Genomic DNA, 8,763 nt, shown 5'->3' with positions numbered 1-8,763 from the left:
CTCAACTCACCTACTAAGTTTCATCGCTTAATGCGTATTTGGTAATGAATTATTGCACTTTTTCGATTTTTCGAAATTTTCGATATCGAAAAAGTGGGCGTGGTTATTGTCCGATATCGTTCATTTTAAATAGCGATCTGAGATGAGTGCCCAGGAACCTACATACCAAATTTCATCAAGATACCTCAAAATTTACTCAAGTTATCGTGTTAACGGACAGCCGACGGACGGACATGGCTCAATCGAATTTTTTTTCGATCCTGATTATTTTGATATATGGAAGTCTATATCTATCTCGATTCCTTTATACCTGTACAACCAACCGCTATGCAATCAAAGTTAATATACTCTGTGAGCTCTGCTCAACTGAGTATAATCAAACGTTTTATTGGGTTTTGTGTATTTTCAATAAATTTTCGCAGTTTTTTTACAAAATATTCACAATTATTGTTTTAACATGTATTTGGTCACCCTTTGTTTGTAAAAACGAAAACGTAAAATGATGCTATCTAAAGGCTTGCTTTACTCCAACTAATTACAAACATGATGAAAAGGGAACCCATAATACCCCATTAAATGTTAAAGCATACTGCTTGTTTTACACTGCTGAGCAGAGCTCATAGAGTATAATAATTTTGTTCGCATAACGGTACCCTTTAACGGCGTAAACTAATCGAGATAGATAGACTTTTATATATCAAAATGATCTGCGCGAAAAAAGAAATTCATTTAGCCATGTCCTTCCGTCCTTCCGTCCGTCTGTTTTGAGGTATATTAATGAAATTTGGTATGGAAGTTCCTGGGTACTCATCTCAGATCGCTATTTAAAATGAAAGAAATCGAACTATAACCACGACCATTTTTCGATATCGAAAATTTCGAAAAACAGAAAAAGTGCCATAATTCATTACCAAAGACAGATAAAGCGATGGAACTTGGGAGGTGGGTTGACCTAATGACGCTGAATAGAAAAGTAGTAAAATTTTGGACAAGGGGCGTAGCACCGCCCACTTTTAAAAGAAGTTAATTTAAAAGTTTGGCAAGCTGTATTTGCAGCTGAGTACATAATGTTCGGTTACACCCGAACTTAGCTTTCCTTACTTGCTTTATTTAATATTATTCTAAGTATAGAAATGCTCGAGACCTTTTATCTTGAAGTTTCTAGAAAACTAAAACGCTGCTCAAATTGAATATTCTGTCAAGCGAAAAAATAATTTTTGGTTATCGCGGTATTCTAAAAGCATAAAATTCGATTTATTTATGTATTTCAAATTGTAATATCTGTGAAATATGCCTAAATTAACTTCAGAATATTAAAAAGCTGATTTTGAGAATACCGTTTTCCAGTTCTTTTATCCCGGAATTGATGGGAAATGAAAACGATACGAGATCGACAATCACATAGCATCTACATAAAGTGTAGATAATCTGCCAAGCTCTCTTCTTATGATATCATACCAAACAGATTACCTTCTTATTACTAACGCATAGCCAAACAGATTGGCTAATTTAAGATTCCATCTTGATTGCTGCCCATGAGCTGGATCTATGTATGAACAACAAATATTATGTATCAAAAAATCAGCATCCATTAGTATTTTGTACCATAATATACATACATACTTACATACATATGTATGTACATATACCTATTCGAAAGTTAGAGTGTCCCTGTTTCGTTTGTATGCGCAGATTCCATCTGCAGAGCTGCTGGCAAAGAACATAGCGTTAACAATTGCAAATGGGCTCAGCATCTCGGGCTAGCTTTAGTGCCATACGGCCATAGTAGTATAATCATCAAAAGCAGGACGAAAAGACCACCTGATTACGTATCTGAACTTCGAAGGGGTTCTTAGAGCCACAATAGAGGTGGATGGTTAGAGCAAGGGTGCCCAAATGGCCAAGGAGCAGATAAACATATACACCATTAGTTAAATTGTAGTAGAGGGGATAGGGTATAATATGCTGATCAGAAAATTAACAGATCCCACAAGCTGACCGATAAATTTAGTGTTTCTCAGGCGGAAGTAGTAGCGGAAACAAAATTAGTAGGAAGAAAGTAGTTTGAACTGCAAATGCATCAACTTTTATATTGACAGCCAAATAGCAATTAACGCAATACCCTCGCATAGTACAGGATCTTAAAGTGTGTTAGAGTATAAGCAATCCGTGGACAGAATCGGAATAGCGAGAAGCATACATTTATATTGGATACCAGAGCATATGGGAATAAATGGAGCTAAAAAGGGCACGCCCCTCGAGGCGTGCTCTGTAGACGTCTCAATCAGATTGGGCGAGATTAAGAAAAAGCAAGTGTTGGACATGATCGAACAAGCGGAAAAGGCGTAGATCCAAGCGCGCGGCTGAGAGTGTCGAAGATCAGGTATAGGCTAACAAAGTTACTCTTATAAAAAACAAGTAAGGAAGGCTAAGTTCCGGTGTAACCGAACATTCCATACTCAGCTGAGAGCTTTGGAAACAAAATAAAAGAAAATCACCATGTAGGAAAATGAACCTAGGGTAACCCTGGAATGTGTTTGTATGACATGCGTATCAGATGGAAGGTGTTAAAGAGTATTTTAAAAGGGAGTGGGCCATACAGGTGACTCTAGAATGTGCTTGTACGATATGGCATAAAATTAAAGGTATTAATGAGGGTTTTAAAGGGTGTAACCTTAGTTGTATATGTGAAGGCGTTTTTGAGATATAGACCAAAATATGGACCAGGGTGACCCAGTACATCATCTGGCGGGTACCGCTAATTTATTTATATATGTAATACCACGAACAGTATTCCTGCCATGATTTCAAGGGCTTTTGATTTCGCCCTGCAGAACTTTTTCATTTTCTTTTACTTAATATGGTAGATGTTACAGCCATTTTACAAAGTTTTTTCTAAATTTATATTTTGTGTCACCAAACCCATCCAATCACCATGTTTGAACCCTTTTTTCGTATTTGGTACAGAATTATGACATTTTTTTTCATTTTTCGAAATTTTCGATATCGAAAAAGTGGGCGTGGCCATAGTCAGATTTCGCCCATTTTTAATACCAAGATAAAGAAAGCTTAGATAAGTACGTGAACTAAGTTTATTAAAGATATATAAATTTTTGCTCAAGTTATTGTGTTAACGGCCGAGCGGAAGGACAGACGGTCGACTGTGTATAAAAACTGGGCTTGGCTTCAACCGATTTCGCCCATTTTCACAGAAAAGAGTTATCGTCCTAGAGGCCAAATGTCATAAGGATAGGTAAATTTTTGTTCGACTTATGGCATTAAAAGTATTCTAGACAAATTAAATGCAAAATGGGGGAGCCACGCCCATTTTGAAATTTTCTTTCATTTTTGTATTTTGTTGTACCATATCGTTACTGGAGCTTAATGTTGACATAATTTACTTATTTTTTTTTTAAAGTGAGCGTGTTCGTCATCCAATTTTGCTAATTTTTATTTAACACAAATAGGAACAGGAGTAACGCTCTTGCCAATTTTCATCATGATATCTTTAACGACTGCCAAATTACGGCTTGCAAAACTTTCAAATTAGCTTCGTTCAAAAGTAAGCGGTGCCATGCCCACTGTCCAAAATTTTACTAGTTTTCTATTCTACGTCATAAGGTCAACCCACCTACCAAATTTCATCGCTTTATCCGTCTTTTGTAATGAATTATCGCACTCTTTGCGTTTTTGGAAATTTTCGATATCGAAAAAGTAGTGGTGGTTATAGTCCGATTTCGTTCATTTTAAATAACGATCTGAGATGAGTACCCAGGAACCTACATACATCATTCCTCAAGATACCTCAAAATTTACTCAAGTTATCGTGTTTACGGGCGGAGGGACGGACGGACATGGCTAAATGAATTTCTTTTTTCTCCCAGATCATTTTGATATATAGAAGTCTATGTCTATCTCGATTAGTTTATGCCGTTACGGATTACCGTTATGCGAACAAAATTAATATACTTTGTGAGCTCTGTTCAGCTGAGTAAAAAAAGGAAGGACTGTAGTCTTATGAGGAGTATTCTGACAGGACATTGTTTTCTGGCTTCACAAGCTTTCATATTAGGCCTAGTCAATGATAGCAGCTGTAGGAAGTGCTGGTAGCAAAAGGAAATGATTGGCACGTTTTGTGCTCGTGCACTTCTAGGACTCTAGCTATAAGAAGTGATACAGCCATCAGATGTAGAAGCAGCAAGTGGCATATATAGGTCCTAGAAAGTTTTTGGTATTTTCCAAGAGGAAGATATTGTTTTATAACATAGGTCCTGGATTTTTATAGTTTTTTGTTTCATTTCGGGAGTTAAACCAACTTCTAGTAACACTAAGAACTCTTTCAGTCGATGCGAGATCTTCACGGACCGGGATGTTCAACCTAACCTATCAATATGAAATCGATATATAGACTGACGTAGTTTAAGACTTGGCGGCTACCACACCGTAAGCCCTGGGTTCACACCGCGGGCAAAGCAACATCTAAATTTTAGAAATAAGGTTTTTCAATTAGAAGAAAATTTGTCTAAGCAGTGTCCTTGGCAGTGTTTGCCATGAAAAGCTCTCAGTGAAAACTCATCTGCCTTGCAGATGCTGTTTGGGTTCGGCATAAAACGTGTAGGTCCCATTCGGCCAATTTGTAGGGAAAATCAAGAGGAGCGCGGCGCAAATTCGAAGAGAAGCTCGGCCTTAGACCTCTTCGGAGATTATTGCGCCTTACATTTATTTATTTTGTTTTACTTTAAGACTAAACGAAGGACTATTCTAATGAACATAAAACATAACTGCAAATTTTTCTACTTTTTACGCATTTATATTATTTTATTTGGACATTCATTTTGTTTTCTTGATCCCGTTTAAAGTATTAACTGCAATAAATTTCTGTCACTAAGCTGTCACATGAGGAAATTTGTTTGGATTTCGATGATGCTTTTTTTTATTTTTTGTACACACCTAAATATGTATGCACCTACGCACATCTACACGCACAAAGTTGAGTAAATTGCTTCTTTTTAGAACTAAGTACTGTTGTTGTATTTGATTATTAAGAATATAGGAGTATGTCCAGCCCCATATTATGTGCTTACCTGCATCCTATAAATAACATTGTCTTAAGTTTTTTTGAAACACTTCATCGTATGAAATCTGTTTTACTATAAATAAAGCAGATCATGAGGAAAAAAGTGAGTATGCACCACAATCTTAATATGATCCAAATGCAGAGATAAAGCTAAGAGAAGGATTAGAACAAAGAATTATAAATGATGATTAGTGTTCTGCAAAAACTTACCGATAAACATATGTGAGGCTAAAAATAGGAAGAAAACAAGCTTAAGTACTACAAATAGAAAATTTAGCCTCCCAGAAAATTCTCAAAATGGCAATTTGCAGATAGCAAAAATGTGTCCAACATTCCGAAATGCTCTTGATATAACAATTAAAGTGATATATCAAAGTAGATTGGACGATCTTTGTAAACTGCTCTTCTCCGACCATGCATATATCAGATTCGGCAGCACACTAAAGAGGGTAGAAAAGGAGGAATATTTAGAAACCCTATGTCAACAGAGTGGACCAAATTCTGCAAACACTTAGAAACAAAACTGGGACAACCCATAGAGGTGGCCAACGTGGAGGAGCTGGAGGAATCCCATGACTTCCTGTCAAAGACAGTTATGACAGTGTATAACAGAACTTATCCTTTTCGAAGATTCAGAGGAAAATCAAAGCCTGCATGGTAGAGAAATTAGCTGAGTCTTCTTAGAAAATAGGTAAAACAAAGTTTAAGCTGACAAGGGCCTCAGAAATCGAAGCGTGCAGCGAGTATAGGCATCTGAGGATCTTCAAGTGTGAAATTTCCAGGACGAAGAGAGTCTCGTGGAAGAAGTACGTTGCGGATATCGAGCGCTGCAGAGAAACAACGTGGTTGGAAAGTCCTTTCAAGAGGAAATATAGTCCAGGGACTAATAAAAAAAGGGAACGTGAATTGTCATGTAGTAGTGCAGAGCCCCTTGACTTGCTTTTCAATACATATTTCCCATCGGGAGCTGATATAGAAGAGCCACCAGACAGCACTAACATTTTGATAATGGAGCGGGTAGTGCCGGGCTATGTTACCGATTCCAAGATCGTGACTTTAAATAATATTCGAGGAGTTCGTAAGATTGAATCATGTACCACACTCTTCGAGAAGTGCTCGTATAATTTTCCTGCTCAAAATATTTTAGGGGCATCTATCAGCGCGGTGCATGAAGTCCAACATGAATGAGAGATCGTTCTCCACAACACAACATGTTTACACCAAAGGCAAGTCGTTAGACATGGCACTACGTAGTGTGGTTACAAATATAGTGGAAGGATTGCAATATAAGGAGTATGCACTAGAAGTCATCTTAGACATTGTCAGGGCTATCAACAACGTCTCAAAACGTTCGATCATGGATGGTCTTAATCACATTGAACTACATCCAGCCATAAATTGCAGGAGGATTACTTCACAAAGGGGACTGTATATGGCCATGAAATCAGTGGACAAGGTATTTTCACCTCTGCTGTAGACGGTGGTTATCAATAAACTACTTAGGCGGTTCGACGAGTGTGCCGCCAAACATTCGGCGTACGCAGATGACGTTGTAGTTTTTATAGGTGGAAAGTACTCTACCTCTCCTCAAATTTGCTTCGTGTTTTTTGTTTTTTCTTTTAGTTTTTTTCTACAAATTGGAGGGACATGTTTTATCCCAACTCTGAACAGCATCTGCAAGACATATGAATATTCGCTGAGCAGATTTTCATGGCTGAAATACACTCGAAGTGTTTGCCAAACAACTGATTTTCAGCGGGCGCCGTGTGATGACTGCTAGATTTTTTAAGAGAAAAGTGTGGGCTGCACAAAAGAGATACAAAACTGGCGTAGAATAGTCAGTTAAACACGAAAGATTTTTTTAAATAACAAGTGTCACGCATAATTGTGGCTGAATCCAAGCTGGTCAGGAAAGTTAAGGAACTATTTTGCCAGGAGCTCGATCTCAGCCGGAAACTCAGGCTGCTGGCTGAGGCTGCCGTTGTTATGGATGATGATACTTTTTCATGCTTTGGTTGTACGGTAAAATGGTATCCCTGCAAACTTGCACACAGGGTTTTGTCCTGAGTAGCCATTTGTGAACTGAAATGGGCTACCATGGCTGCCCAATTGCTCCCTGATTCTAAACCTTCATTCAGCTCTATAAGCGTTGGACTGACAACACCTCTAGCTGAGGACTTTTGCCAGCGCTAGCTAGCAGATAAAAGAGTTATAATCTTATTTAATCTCTTTATGGCCCGTTGTCTAGTAATTACCTCGACGACATTGGAATAAGAACAGCAGGTTTCATTCCGATTTCGAGCCGCATCTGCAAAGAGATAAATTTGCGGAGCAAACGCGATTTAATTACAAGGCCCTTGTCCTCAAAATGGCTTTTTCCATTTTTGTCATCCCTGAAAAATGACAAATGGCGAGAGTGATACCGCTATCAAAGCCTGGAAAACCAGCTTACGAATAAGAATCACTCCTATCGCCAGTAGAAACACCCGAAGCTGTCCTGCTCCCAATTTCGCGTCAAACCTACGACTTTAAAATTGCCTACTGAAAATTTCATATCACTGCCACCGCACTCAACGTTATCAACATACAAATAATTGTCGGACTAAACCAAAAACACCACCATAGAATAGTGTCGTGGCGCCAGGCTTATCAAAACGTTGTCACATTACTACAACACTTGGAAGGATCTACCCTTCTACCAAGTATCAAAGAGTGGTCAGCAGGCATCGTCAAATTAGGGAATATGACTTCAAAAGCAAGAAGAATTAAATAGAGGTGCTGAATAGTGTTGTCCTAAATCCTTTTGTTTAATTTTTACATATCGAAGCTCTATTCCCCAGCAGAAGCCGTTATCATTGGTACCAACGTCGATGATTGTGCGATAGTGGCAACAGCTCTTGGTCTTTCCATTGACGCTTCAAAGTTAAAACCATCCCCGTATTTTCTTCAGTTTTTTCGCCACAACTAACTTGGCACTATTACCGACCAAGTCTTCAGCGACCTTGTTTACAACGTGGATGTTGCAAATTTCGGCACTATTGGACATCGACGTTGATGACATTATGCTACCGACTCTCCGGTATTCCAAAATATTGGGTGGAATGTTCGCTAATTACCTGCAATTTTGACAGAATGACTCCGCACTTGTACCTAAAGTTCAGAAGTGGCTCAAAATCCTTAAGTCCTTCGCCGACAGCACTTCGAGCAAAGACAAAGAATAGCTCATAGCTACCTTAAAAACATTTGGCTAGCCGGTTGCGTGCTACATAGCTCTTATATGAGCGCCAAGTTTTAAATAAATACACTGACTGCACTGGAGGAAGTAGCAGGCCTGTCAAAACACAGATCTAAGAAATTCCACGGGATGTCTTCTAATGACACCAGAACTGCCCATAAAGGAGAGAAACGAAATGCCGAGCAAACAGTTTCGGTTGAGTTCTCAGAAACCTCAGCATCCGAACAGACATCTGGTTAAAAGGGCTCTGTCTCCCAGCGACATAAGAAGTCATCTCATTACAGCCTCATCACAAAGAGTCGGCAAAGTGTTATGCCGATAAATATACGGCGAATCTCATTCTCAGAGTCGAATACCCAAAACGACGAAAGCAGATTTCCCTCTGATGCTGTAAAAGGTTAAACTCTTACTAATCCAGAATCAACCTCGACCTACGCAACGTATGTCCTCG

The sequence above is a fragment of the Eurosta solidaginis genome, chromosome 2 (assembly GCF_040869045.1).
Source record: "Eurosta solidaginis isolate ZX-2024a chromosome 2, ASM4086904v1, whole genome shotgun sequence".
Lineage (NCBI taxonomy): Eukaryota > Metazoa > Arthropoda > Insecta > Diptera > Tephritidae > Eurosta > Eurosta solidaginis.
This window is presented reverse-complemented; position numbering follows the sequence as displayed.